Source organism: Ischnura elegans, chromosome 12 (assembly GCF_921293095.1).
Source record: "Ischnura elegans chromosome 12, ioIscEleg1.1, whole genome shotgun sequence".
Taxonomy (NCBI): Eukaryota; Metazoa; Arthropoda; class Insecta; order Odonata; family Coenagrionidae; genus Ischnura; species Ischnura elegans.
The window spans coordinates 41,821,208-41,835,814 of record NC_060257.1 but is presented as its reverse complement, the minus strand read 5'-3'; the positions used below and the strand labels follow the sequence as shown (position 1 = coordinate 41,835,814).

The 14,607-nt window shown below is 39.3% G+C and overlaps 1 protein-coding gene across 1 annotated transcript in view; it reads right to left on the bottom strand.

Moving 5' to 3' along the window:
- Nucleotides 1-12,642, bottom strand: part of LOC124169551 (5E5 antigen-like) — a 231,266-nt gene extending 218,624 nt beyond the window's left edge. Inside the window, exon 1 of the mRNA XM_046548194.1 lies at nt 10,980-12,642. The gene's annotated coding sequence lies outside the window, so the exon portion shown is untranslated. The remainder of the gene's footprint in view (nt 1-10,979) is intronic.
- Between the last annotated feature and the right edge of the window lie 1,965 nt (nt 12,643-14,607).

Here is a 14,607-nt window from a genome sequence, read left to right as displayed (position 1 = left end):
ACGATTAGAATATATAAGGCACCCGTAATGTAATCTGTAAAAGGTTATACGAGAGTTCTCAAGCACTTTTCTCGATGTGCTGTGTAATTATTAATATTGAGTTACAAAGTTAAATTACTTTGGATATAGTTCTATCTTCCGCTATATTTCATAACCAATTGGATACTTTCGATAGAATTACCCGTTTCGCCGACTTGAAAATTCATCACCTCTCCCATTTCCTTATGTTCTATTATTTTGTCTTATTAAAACGTATTATACAACAGCATACCATTGTTTAAACAAGGGTGGGGTAATATTACGTTGATTAAAGCCTGAATCACACGATCATTTTTTTCGTCGCGAAAAGTGATCAATCGAGCAATCGCTTTTCGCGACTGGGGAAGTGATCGCTCTAGTGATAATTTTTCTGAATCACACGGTCCCTCTAGCCGTCGCTTTTCGCATCATTTCCGATATCACAGCTCTTTGTCGCTACCTATGTCGTTCCCACGATTGTCAAACGTTGCGCTGCAATCGCCCCACACGGGCATGCGTTCTGATTGGCTGATATGGGGTATTAGTGACGGTTTCAGCGACGGGAAAAGCGACACCGGACGGGTGATGAAAAAAGTGATGGGAATCCTCATCATTGGAGTGATCGCGGAAAACAATTGCGCGCCACGATCATTTGCGAGTGATCACTCGAGTTATCGCTGGAGTTACCACTCGAAAATGGCGAAAATAAATGATCGTTTGATTCAGGCTTAAGGAACTCACACAGTCAAAAAATCCATTAGCCCTTTACTTTCCGTGGCCGTATGGATCCTTCACCTTCCGGGTTTTCGGCCGCATTGGTCGTCAGAGTTTGACGACAGTTTCGCCGGAATTCCACCAGGAATCTTCAGAGATAATAGTTTATTTTATACCCTACTTTTCAAAGGAGATTTAAAACAGGGCGTATAAATACTCCATTTTGACTAATAAGAGGCTTATTTTATTTATGAGGCTGAGGTGAAAGAATAATCACTCGTTACTTCCACACACGTGTTTGAAAATTAGGGGAAGCGACCATTATAATTGCACTTTCTTGACTGAAAGCCACGAAAAATAACGTCTGAAATCCTTTTAGGATTGAAGATGAGGAAAATCGATAAGTGAAGCATAAAATTCATTTACAATGCCCTCAACTCCTACTTCCACGTTCCTGACATTGTTTTCTTCTTCAACATCAGAGTACCTTCCCGCTACACATTTACTCCACATGCCTTCAACCACGCTATCAGTAACTAATCTCTCTTTATTCCATAGACTTTCTTTTCCAAAAAATTCTCTCCCGGATGATATTGATCAGTTTTCTTTGACAGTTAAAAATTTTACTCTTCTGGCATTAATGTAATTAAACGCACGGATGGCTACATATATCTGGTTAAATGTTTGTTTTTTCGTTTTTTGTTCTATTTCAAATTTTAATTATTGATCAATTAATTATTTTAATTTTTAGTTGTTATAAGTGCACTATAAATTGTCAGACTCGTTGTATGTGTACCACTTTATTAAAATAAATAAATATATTCATGACGACATAGAAACAGTAATTATAATTTCTATTAGCGATTATAAAGATATGGTACTTTTTTACCACTTTATATTTAAGACTAAATAAATTTATTACCCTACTTTTCAAACGAGATAATTCAAAACAGACCGTATAAATACCCTGCTTTGACTAATAAGAGGCATATATTATTTAGGAGGCTGGTGTGAACGAAGAATTACACGTTATTAGCATGAAAAATTTGGGAAGCGACGTTATAATTGTACTTTATTGACTGAAGGCCACAAAAATAACGTCTATAAATAGTAATAATAATATAAATATTAATAGGTAATTTATTTAGGTCTTAAATAAATCGTGTGAAAAAAGTACCATGCCTTTATAATTTTTTATAATGGATTTTCACAAAGTTAAGCCTGAAACAATCGATTTTTCCATACTTTCCATAATGTATAACTCCACTACCGACCGTGGTTTCTACACTCTAAGTCATTTTCATGGTAAATATATTTATATATTTTATAATGCACAAAAAAAATTAGACTTTCCCTCAGATTAAGGCTTTGGGCAGTATTAAGACTTTCACGGGTGGTGGCTCGTAGTTCTCCATGGCGTTTTGTATTCGTGGATGTCGCCGGTAATCCACAGGGGGTCTCCAGGTCCAAAACTGTCGTCAACCTCTGCCAACAAACGCGGCGAGAACCCGAAATATGGTCGGATCCGCAAAAAATTAAGTATTCCCGTTTAACTCTTACTCGCTAAGGTTGAGAACCAATCTTCAGCGGAAGACAGTGGCGGCTTGCCCATAAGGACTCTCGGACGCCGCCCCTCCCAAAGATTTGAAAAAGGAAAAAAAATTAAATACCCATTCAATGATAGATCTAATTCAAAATTTTTTTTTCAATCGTATGCATAGAAAATGTAAGGAAAAAACACGCAAAAATAGCGCGAGAAGTTCTTATTTGTAGCCGCGGGGCGCTGGCCAGAACGTCCCAATCCATCACCATGTAGTTATATACAGAGTGGTAGTGGTGGGGGCTGCTGGTGCTATAACACGTCTATGCTTGTGCCTTATGGCACATGCGCATAGCGACGTATCTAGTGAGTTGACATCGCCGCGCCGGCCGTATAATCTTGGTGTTGCAGTGTTTCAGAATACCTTGCTTTGGTGACCAGATGACTTATCATGTGTAAATTGTTTTAATGTAAATAGGCTTAGTTGTAGATGAGTTAATCGAGTAAGCCAGGGGTCTCCAATTTACTAGGCAACGAGGGCCACATTCCAAGTTCCGAATCGCCCCGCGGGCCGGATAGCAAATTTGCCGATGACTGAAGTATTCGATACCAACGTCTACTGAAGTATCCGGTGGCGTATTTCTTATTTACGACAGTTGAAGGCGACTTTGACGTGTAGTACAGCGCTGCTATGCTCCTAGTGGCGTTTCAAGGAGTTAAACGAGCGAGAATCGCGCGCTACTTGAAACGATTGCGCGGGCCGGATCCGGCCCGCGGGCCGTATTTTGGAGACCCCTGGAGTAAGCGATTGTTAGTGTTTTAGTGTTAGTGATTGTTTTGGATATTAGTGAATCATAATGGTCTCTATTTTCCCTACAAAAACTCAATAAAATACACAAAATATTTTTTTTAATTTACCCCCCCCCCCCCCGGTGGAGTGTGCCCCTTTCAGCATTTGACTCACGAGCTACCACTGACGGTAGAATCATTTTCCTGCAGCGGTCTTACACAGAAATGACTTTGGAAAGTAAGGACACTCTCAAGGAGTTCCCTTCCAACTCCATTATTAATTCCCTCGATTAGTTGTCACCACGGAATCGTGGTGGAGCTGCCATCGCGGACAAGGCAAAAGCGACTCGCGTGAGGTATGGGATAGTGGGTGAGGCCGGAAGAATAGATAGGAGGAACAGCTTTAATCCGACATCTCCCTCTACGGAGCCTTGGGGACAGCGGAAAACCTGCCAGGGATGACCATATAAGCATACCACTGCTCAGAAAGCATTAATAGGCGAAGTGAATAACATGTTTCGTCCCCCACGTATTTCTACAGTAAAAAAAGTCACATTCATCTACATCCATATAAAACCGCGCAAGTCCCCTGAATAGGAGTGCGGCGGTGGGTGCTAGTGCACCATCTCTTAACAAAGTAAAGTATGTTAAAACACGCTTATAACGAATTTCAGGGGATAATTGTTGTGTTTTGTTATAAACGAGATTTCCTTATATCCAGAATAAACAATTTTTTCCTATACCATATACATCACAGTATTGTCATCTAATTTTCCGCAGACAGTCTTTTTTAAGCGACGGATCCATAACATTTAACCATGGTTAAATGTTATGGATCCATCACTCGGCTGTAAAGGGAAGGATTTCAAGATCAACGGTAGAACTATGCGGAGATGGCCACACCTAAGAACAACTGGTGAACAAGTGGCAAAGATGGCCATACTATTTTTTATAAAAGGGGAAATCTTTCGTAATAGCGGGGATTTCGTATCATCCGAACTCTTTGCACGGGAGGAAATTAACATTGGCTATCATAGGAAAGTCTAAGAGACCGGGAACTCACCTCGTTATAGGCGACTTTTCGTTTAATGCGTGATCGTTATAAGCGAACTTTGCTGTACATGAAAATCCGTGTAAAACGGGGATATAACAATGGCGGGAATTGAAACACCAAATATTTATTTTCTGAACACAACTCGCACACAACTGATGAAAAAAACCCGATGGCGTTACCTACTGAAAATTTGTATCAAAAATCCATGGCGGTCAAAGTGTTAAGGATGCATTGAGCATTGATCTACGTCTACATTTTGTTGTAATTTATGCACTAATTATTATTTTATTTTCTTATGAAGTATTACAGTCACGTTCACGATACAAGAACTTAATCAATCAACAACATATATGCTTTATTATAAAATCACCGTAACTTGGATACCTTTCAACATAATTATATCACATTTCTTTTGTTATTGCATATATGAGAAATTGCACACATTTTACCCCGCAAGCCGCCTAAATAGGAGTGTGGCAGGGGATGTTAGAATACCAGCCACCAACAAACAAGTAAAAAGGAAATGTTCCAACGAAATAACGCTGGGCACTAATAGACGTATTTTGCTGTTCGGGGAATTAACGAATATCCATCCCTGTACGTTCGGCAAATTATCTCTCTACAGTTTTAGTACATATTTTTAGTAACTATAGTTTACACCTTCAATATTTCATCATAACTTGTCCCAGATGATGAGATTTTGACACGAAGCTTATTCATTTTGTCCATACCGCACGTCCAGTCGTGGAATTTCAAGCTTTATGACCCAAATGTTTCGACCGCCATGTACAAATGCTGATTTGTAAAGTAGCGCTATGCGGCGCGGAAACGTGAAATCAGAGGAAGGACGACGAGAGGAAAGACTAGAGGACAGTGGCGGCTCGTGAGTCAAATCCTGGGGGGGGGGCGCACTCCACCGGGGGGTCATAATTTTTTAATATTTCGTGTATTTTATTAAGTTTTTACGGCAATCAAGGAATTAAATTTTGTGATGCCATATGTTCCGTTTTTTTCAACAAAAATACCTAGTTTTCCTAATAAAGCTTGATTAATAAATAGATACTTAATGCAGTAGACTCTTGGTCATACGGATCGGCTTAGTCCGGACTCTAGATTATACTGATCAATGATCTTGAAGAATAAAAATATATTTGCTGCGATATTTTGCAAATACAAACGAAAATACGTAACTTTGAGCATACAAGCATAATGAGATAATTTATTTTCTGTAGCAATACCTACAAGTAATTAAAAATTAAAATCGTATAACTACACCCAGTACAGTGACCATTCTGATTCCGTACGTCCCTTTTCTGTGGCAGCACCAAGTAGACGCCAGATTATACGCCCGCCGGGCGGCGCAGCGATGTCAACTCACTCGTCGCTCTGCGCATTCTCGGACGACGTCCCAAGACTTCCATAAGACACAACGTTAGACGCGTCATAGCACCAGCGGCCCCCACCACTACCACTCTCCATATAACTGCATGGGGATGGATTGGGACGTTCTGGCCAGCGCCCCACGGCTACAAATACGAACTTCTCGCGCTATTTCTTTTCGTGCTTTTCCTACACTTTCGATGTATGCGACTGAAAAAACACTCTGATTAATTAGATGTATAATTATAAATTAATGGATATTTATTTTGTTACTTTTTCAAATATTTGGGAGGGGCGGCGTCCGAGAGTCCTTATGGGCAAGCCGCCACTGCTAGAGGAGTTCAATGTGTGGGCGTGGAGGTGAATGGAGAAGGTGAATTATGACGCAGAAATTCACATTCTTTCCACAAATTTTAAACATCGAAAATAGGTCAAGAGCCGGTGATAATAAAAGATACAGATATTAATAGGAAAATAACCTTTTTGCCACCGAAAATGTATCATTGGTATGATTGTACAGCGATATAATAAAGCAAAAGGCAAACAAGCATGCAAATAGCACAGACTTCTGCGATTGCAGTAGAATAGAAAGCAGGGATACTCCGCGAGAAAATATAAACTAACTTATGTATATACCGGAGGAGTCTTTATTAAAACCCTTCACACCACTTTGAAGTTGTTTAAATAAAACTTCTCTTCCCTATCACTTTTATATCTATCTTGAACAACTCTGTAAAATTCTAAATTTCAACTTTAAGCCTTACTATCCAATAGGTAAATTAACGATGTGTCATGAATGGCACCTTCGTTGATTAGTTTGTATTACATAGACAAAATATAAATAACACAATCGAGGGAGTGAATAAAAGTATAAAACAGTCGGACATATTCTTGCCGAAGTTATTGCTTTTAACATTAAAAATGCATGAGGCATAATAAAATGCACAAGAATGAATCGGAAATGACACTTAGGGTCTGCGCCCCATTAAAATTTTAAGATCTTCACTCCAAGATTCAATTTTGATACTGAAAAGGTAAGAATTCGATTGGTTACATCGCCATGAATGTAAATTGTATTAACTGCACTGTGTGCATAGTTAGAATCCCCGTGAAATTCGGAGCGCTAAATCTTCAGAGTCGCGAGTGGCGACTATTGTAAAGTCATTTGCACAGTCACAAGCGCGGTGGGTGGCAGCACATGTAGAGGTCGACTGGAGAACCATCCATACGGTCCAAGGGACCTTTATGGAATATTGAAGGGTAGCTTCCAATAATTTTTCCCTTAATATTCATGAGGCGCTGAAACCGAATGTTAGGTCAGTTTACAAAATTTTACGGAAAAATTGAAAAATGGCCACCAATTACTGTTTTCAAAACCTTTTCTTCGTCTATCAACATTTCACGAGTACTTCCTCATCTCAAAATCAAAACAAATAAAATTTCCTTCAAAATGAATTCCACCACCCGAATTGTAGTGGGATTATTTAGGGTGAAAGACTTCATAGGATAATTTATTTCCACCCGGTCCTTGTAGCTAATTTTAGTTCGAATACCCGCTGGAACAAAAGGCTTGGTGCTTTTAATCACGTAAATTAGCACATACTTTTGGAGGTCAGGTACTTCAAGTTTGAATACCATTATTATCGATTGAATTTTTATCATTTCTCAAGCTCTAGGATTATCAAAATGATTTAAACTACAAGTGCACATGGTTATTTATTGAACATTTTCGAAGCTATAAGTAGGAATTTTTATTCAACGGAGATTTGGCAGTAAACAGCCGCAATGACAAGAAGATACAATCACTGCCACTTGCCCCCTTATTTCCTCTCAGTGAATGAATCTGTTAGGAAATATATATACTTATGCTACAGTAGAAAGAGTCACCATGTTAATAAATTTAGCTGTTTAAAAAAATCGGTATTAAATTTTTCTGGAGTCATCTGCATAGGTTATTTTAAATTTAAGAATTCATCTTTTAAGAAAATGAAAAAAGCATGATTACTTCAGATTCAAATCCTCCCAGGACTTCACCGCAACTACCGCGCATGGAATAAACCTACCTGGCTACGGAGCCAAGTCTTCGCAAGGCATAAACCACGAATATTACAAAAGAGGATCGTCAAGCCCGCCTATAACTATGCTGTCACTCAACGCGCATTAAAATGGTTTACAGAAGTCGCCACTCATGTCGCTGACGGGCAAAGTGATACGAGTTTCACGGGTATATACGGTATAATTAGGGGTATCAATCGATATTTATGCACGCGATGATGTGATACAATAAATTCATAAATTTTCAATGCTATTCCTCGCAATGACAAAAGTTAAATATCAAAATTTTGGGAAAAAAAGTGTATCGAAGTGCACTCATCACCGCGCCGCGGACATTTTTGAAAACCGATTAAAATGCGACCGAAGTTGCAACAGAAATCAGCCTTCTATGGGATGGAACCGAGCCTCCTCTACACAGTCCCTTTGGCATAAACGATGAGTCCAAATTAAAGATGGGCGAAATTCCGCCGTAATCGATTAATCGTATGAAAAGATCATCGGTTCCCAAGCATGGATTCAGTGTAAAAATGGGGATGGCATAATCGATTATTTTGAAAATCGGTAGAATCATATAATTCGATGCCAACTAAAAATTTTTGTGAATAGATTATGTGAAGGCAACGAATTATTGATTTTTTAGTAGGCATCGAATCATATGATTCTACCGATTATATGCAGGCAACAAATCATACGATTATACCGATTCTATGTTGGATAATTACGAGGATATCATACGATTTCTCGATACGAATTTTCCCTATCACTTGCAATTCAAATATACTGCGATATAATTGCTATATAAAAATGTAGCCTCCGGTACTTGATTATCACGCGATTAGAGATATATTAAAACAACAAATAGTGCCACCGATTTTTTCAAGTGAAGATCGAGCTTAAATAATCGATTCAACGATTAAATCGACACCCTAAAATCGATTACATAATCGAAACAATCGGAAATATTAATCGATTATAATCGAAAATCGATTATTTTCACCCATCACTAGTCCAAATACGAATCGAAAGAGAAGAAAAACCTTTCCAAAGAGCCCGAAAGAAAACACCTCGACGACCCAACATGCAAGTGTAAGTGAGTTTCCTAGGTGTATTCTATCCGCTGGGACTTTCGTCCCTGGAGTTGGACTCTAGTTTCTCTTGCTCAGTCGCAGCAGTGTCCGTCCTCGTCGGCTTTTGGTGGCGTAAAGGCAAAGGATGCCACTTACCTAGAATACCAACACTCAAAGTTTATACCGACCAGATCATACCAGTAAAATGGGATACGAGAGTCTCTACATGGGCGAAACAAGCGGGGGAACGGAGGGGGCAGCTGCCTCCCCCCCTAGAAGCAATAGCAAATTTAGTTGAAAACAAAAGTTTTGAACAATTTTTTTTTTTAAGTGATATTAGTATAAAACATGTTATTAAAATTAAATATTTTTCCGAGCAAATAATTTTTTTAAATCTAATAAAGCGCTGTTATAATTTTCTTCAAATTTTGGTTTCATAACCTCCTCTGTGTTACAACTTGGATGACAATGGCTTGCCCCCCTCTAGTTGTGATCCTGGGTACGCTATTGGCTCTCTACACATTATTGAAAACGATAGTACAGTGCGCAAATCAACCTTTGGCTGTCATAAAAATTTTATCGTTTCCAAAATTTTAATTTTAACGCGCACAAAATGTATTACGCGCAAGATACCCGCATAACCTTCAACGCTGGATTTCATATCCTCGGAACCATTGAAATTCGCAATCAATATCATTATATCCCTGATTCTATAATTAAAGGCTTGAAGATATTTTTATTAAGTACCTACCCAGTCTTTTTATTAATTACCTACCAAATCGTACCTCATTAGTTAATAATAAAGTTTTCCTCTTCCTAACTATTTTTGCGTATAAAAGCACTACCTAACGAGCCAGTGGCTCAGGTGGAATTGTATTGTATGTATTTATAACACTAATATGTGATCTCATCACACATTTAACTATGTTGCATTGTAAAATTTACATTATTGTAATTTAATTCATGGATACCTAACTGCTGACAAGTTTTTATGACACTGATGACATTTTATAGGCTACTTATATATATTTTTTAAATAAGTATCTCATAAAAAATAAATACTCTTTAAGCACAATACACCCTTGGGGACCGTAGTAACCTATTGGGTAGAGCACTTGGCCACTCTTACCCTCAAACGTGTGAAATTCACACACCTGTGACCTAACCCGGGGTGAGCTCTACCATCACCTAACCAAACCAACCCTGGGGTCGAATCGCTGAGTGAATGAGATTGCATACTCGTTCGCCTTATGTATAACGCTATTCAAATAACTTGGAAAATGTTGCAAAAAAAGATCCAAATTGATGGTATCTATGATACTATACCAGCTTCGTTAGAATCAGTAAAAAAATTTATGATACATCAATATTCTTGTCTCTTCTTTTTCATTTATGTACAATTGAATCCTTTTTATATTTTTCATTTTATTATTGGGAGGAAAAAATACATTGTTATAATCTCTCATGCCTTCGTGTAGAATTAAATGTAACCATTACAGTTCATAGCCCTGAAAAAGATATAAAAAATATATCGAAACGTTGGCTAACAATTTTGCATATCATTCTCATACATATACTCCGAGACGTTCATCAACATAAAAAAGAAATGCATAACGCGCGCATTATCGAGACTTAACTCCTTCCACTTCAATTTATTTTCTTAATATCGTGCTCCTATCCCCTTTTATTTTTTCTATGTGCTTCTTTTAAAATGGAATGATAGGTAATGAAATGATATTTTAATGTTTGTAGTCAACGTAGAACAGTGAAAAAAACGTGATTATTATTCCATATTGTAAAGTTTCCAGTTAAATACATCGACAAGACATCTATTTCAATTGGCATGAAATCATTTTATTGCTTCCGAAGCATTGTATTTAATGAAAAATGAGTTCTTTATGTACATCATAGGTGTATTTAAATTGTTTAACTTTCATAATATTTAAATTGTTTAAAACACTAACGCAATATCTATATGACATCGCGAAATCATTCCAATATTGACTAAACAAAACATATAACACTCTACTGAGACCGCTCTGGAGTTACAATGAAACCCCACATTTTAAATATAACAATTTTTAAAAAGCGAAAACACGTCCAACACAGTAACGCACTAAACAAAACCCCATAAAACAATAACGCCACACTGCAATTTAAAAGCCATACTCTAATTACCAGCAACGGCTGAGCCTCAAGAAAAACACTTACCAAATGTAGCGTAGCGTATTTAAATTGTTCCCTTACATACCTTGTGCTAAAATCAATAAAATCTGATGACGAGCTACACTGGTTATTGTGCAATTGGGCTTCGGAAGTTCAAGACGAGATAGAGTCGTCATTTCAGGTTAAGGAAACTCACCAAAGGCGGTATATGATGTGCTGATCGACAACGCTAGCTGGCAATTCGAACGCTGCAGTCTAGTCCAACAGCGGCAGTAAGACCGGGGTTCTCTCCAAATCTTCCCCGGTGTCGTCCCCGGGGACTGGCGGGGACCCCCAGCGTTGACCGCGCGTCATGCACCGTCCCGCTACCACGTTGCCTAGAAACCGCGAGGGTAAACAACTCCCAGACGGCAGTGCATCAATCCTGAGTCGTCGCGGAGATTCACCGAGCCAGTCCAATGCATATAACACTTTCCCACCTCGAGGCCCGAAGCTCACTCAATGCTTATCGCCTCGGCTGGCCCATTAGTCGCCATACGTCTGCCGAGGAGGCGTGGGCAGAATCAAGATTGGAGGCCACTTAAAGATGCTTGCTTCCCTTCACGATGGCTGATCCAAGTCTCTTGCGGACTGGGAAGGAACTGGAAGATGCCTCGCAACGACAGATTTACAGCGACCGCGAAAAAGGTGAGGAATCGGCGGAAGTCGTTGAGTTTGCACGAACTGAACTCACGCGAAAATCACTTTGTAAGTCGCGCACAAAAATCCACAAGTAGTCCAGTTTTTTTCAAGAATAAATGTTTTCATTGCGGAAAAAGAATCTCATAGATCGAATTGGGTATACGGGCACAGTTGAATAAATTCGCACTGAATCAAATGAATGAGTTTTCCGACACTTCCTCTGCTTTGCTCAATTTTTTTGATACTTTTGAACTGTTCTAAGACGACAAAGGTTTTGATCCATTACATCCTGCTCAGCCAAGTAATAATTCAGTTATTTAGTCACTCAACATGAGACATAAAACCAAGCCTTGTCAAAGTCGAGGAAAATATCACCGATTTGTCCCTTTTAATTCTTTGTTGTGTGCTTCGTTGACAATTTCTAACCAATCCCACCTCAACAATTAAAGATATCGTACTGCAAGCTGATCGTGCGATTGTTGAATGACAATTCCGCAGTGTTTTCTCGTAACGAATCCTGACATTCCAACAAAATTGTTAAACATTGCGTCATTGTTAATGAAATCACATCGTTAACGCCATTCAACACACCAACACAATGGGTCAGCAGCTTTCAAGGTAAATTTGGGCACACGATACTGGCACAAACTCATGAAAAAAACCGTGTACACTTCGCGAAATTGAACCCAAACTTGAATTAATAAAAAAATGACTTGCTCACTTTTCTAGACGGCACATGTCCTCCTGAAGAATCGAACATAAGAAAAGAGTTCCAACTATTAAAAAAAACAGCACTATGAGACACTCCGTACACGGACGTCAAACGGTAACCAGCGCTCCGAGCCACTGTTTCAGCCGTAATCGGTAGCCGACACTGAAGTCCGTTCCTCCGGGGAAACGAGACCTTCCTCAGCGGTCGGAGAAAGGTACGCCTCCGCGGATTATTCCAAAAAACTCCTCCGTCAAAAATATTTCAGGAAAAAATCAAAACGAAATAAACTGGATTTTCGTGCGGAGGATTCATATATCACACGGCCCGGTGAGTGTCTTCCACAGATTTTTTTTTTAAAGTTCCGTCACAGAAGGAAGTCACGTTAGTTAAAGTTCCAATCCTCTTCACGTCGTCGCTGGGATCTCAATGAAGCCGATATCGGCACCTCTTCTCTCCACAGAACCGTCTGAGTTCCCTTCCTCTTTTCGAGTCTTCCTTCCCCTTCTTCCAGAAGACGGTCTCATGTGTACTCTACGCCTTCATTCGCAGCGGAGACGACCCCCCTCCACCTCCCCTCTCCTCATACTAGTCGACGCTCGTGCGTTTCCGTAGACGCTCGGAAGTTCCCGGGGCGAGGGAAATGCGAACGTCCTAATCGAATGGACATGTGCCCCTCACGATACACTCAAGAGCGTACACAAGGAGGTTTTAAATATCTGGAGGCGCTGTTTCCGAGTTTTTAGCGCGGTCAAAGTTCCGCCATCTTGGTTTGATAATTTTTTGGACTTAAGTCTCCTACTGATACCTTGATGTGGCCAAGTTGCGTTCTGAAAATGCACTACAATGAGTGAACAATGCTACTACAATCACTAGTATTTTTCCCGTGATTGTTATAGGATTTTTCCCACCATTCGATACTTCTATTAATGTATGAACTCTGCGTCTTGTTCGCCACGTTACTGGTGAAGGAATCCTTGAATATATACTTTTGTACTGTAATTGTTGGATTTCCATTGCCTAAAATAAATTAAATACCGATATAAATGCAGATAAATGACTAGCTTACACCTGAAAATTTTATTTTCTCCCAAGCTGGTTGTAGAGCGTAACCGTGGTGATTGATGATAATTTTTCCCTGGAAAAAAGATGTTTGAGTCATAACTTCGCGAAGCCTACCGATGAAGTAAGAAAAAAGGTTTAAATTGTGCGTTCCATAGGTTATTTTAATGTATTAACTAGCTATGACCACAAATTTCACCAAATAGTAAGCATTGACCCATATGGGATAGTCAATGTTTTGGTAAAAGTGGGCGTTGCTAATCCTACCCAAGCACCCCCATTCCGGCCACACTTCACACCACGCTCGAAACCAGTGGTGCCCCCTCCAGTGTATTTACAACCTCCCTGAGCGTACAGGAGTCTCCACCCCCGCGATTCCGTTGAATCCCGCCGGCCGCAGTGAATAGTGGCGCTCCTGTCGCTGGGATACAAGTCAATATACGTATTTAGCCCTCAAGAGATACGCCATTCGACGAATGTAATCGTTTATTGCTAAATAAAATAAAGATCAATATTGATTCAATTATGCTCAACTAATTAATATTAAACTTGATTATATATCCAATAGTTTGAATGAAAACGCATTTTAACATTTACAATTTAAATGTATTCCGTTCAGAACTATTGCGATGTTAGTTGAAATTTCAACACTCTGCGGAGAAGGGAAAAAATAACCGGAAATCTATGTGCTTTACTCATAAGAATTGCTAATTCTCATGATGGAAGAAGCAAAAGCAAAATTTACCAACAAGACGCTTCTCGGGAGCCTCTTGTCAACAGATGGCTCATATTCAGATGAGTGACCGCTAGCTGAAAAGATGGTTGACAGTCTCCAACTCCGGATGAAGAGACCTTTCCTTCCCCGGTTCGCCCTCTTTGGATTTCGGCGGAATAATATCGAGATCTACAATATCGCACTATAACATAAAAGAAAATCAAGTTCATAAGCATCTTAAAAATGCGTCGTGTTGCGACTCGGGCGTAACAAAATTCAAAGGAACTTCTGTGTGAAAATGTGGGAAAACATCAGATACGGCCTATGCTCTAAAAAATTCGTTCCTAAGTATTAAAGTTTTCAGGGAGAATCATGAAAATTATTGAGAATAGCAGGTTTCTGTAAAAAAAGGAGAAAGAAATAATGAAATTACATTACCACAGACGAAACTTGATCTTGGAACCTTGGCAAAGGAATAAAGCACTGTAAACACAAGACTATGGAAACATATAATCATTTATAGCTTTGAAGGGAATTAAAACGAAATACATTGACACCAACCGATCCTCACGCCACCATTGACAAAGGTTGGAGTGCGATTTAACGCGCGGGGGCCATGTTCACAGCAGGACTGTTGCTGCCACCTAGTGGAGCCTC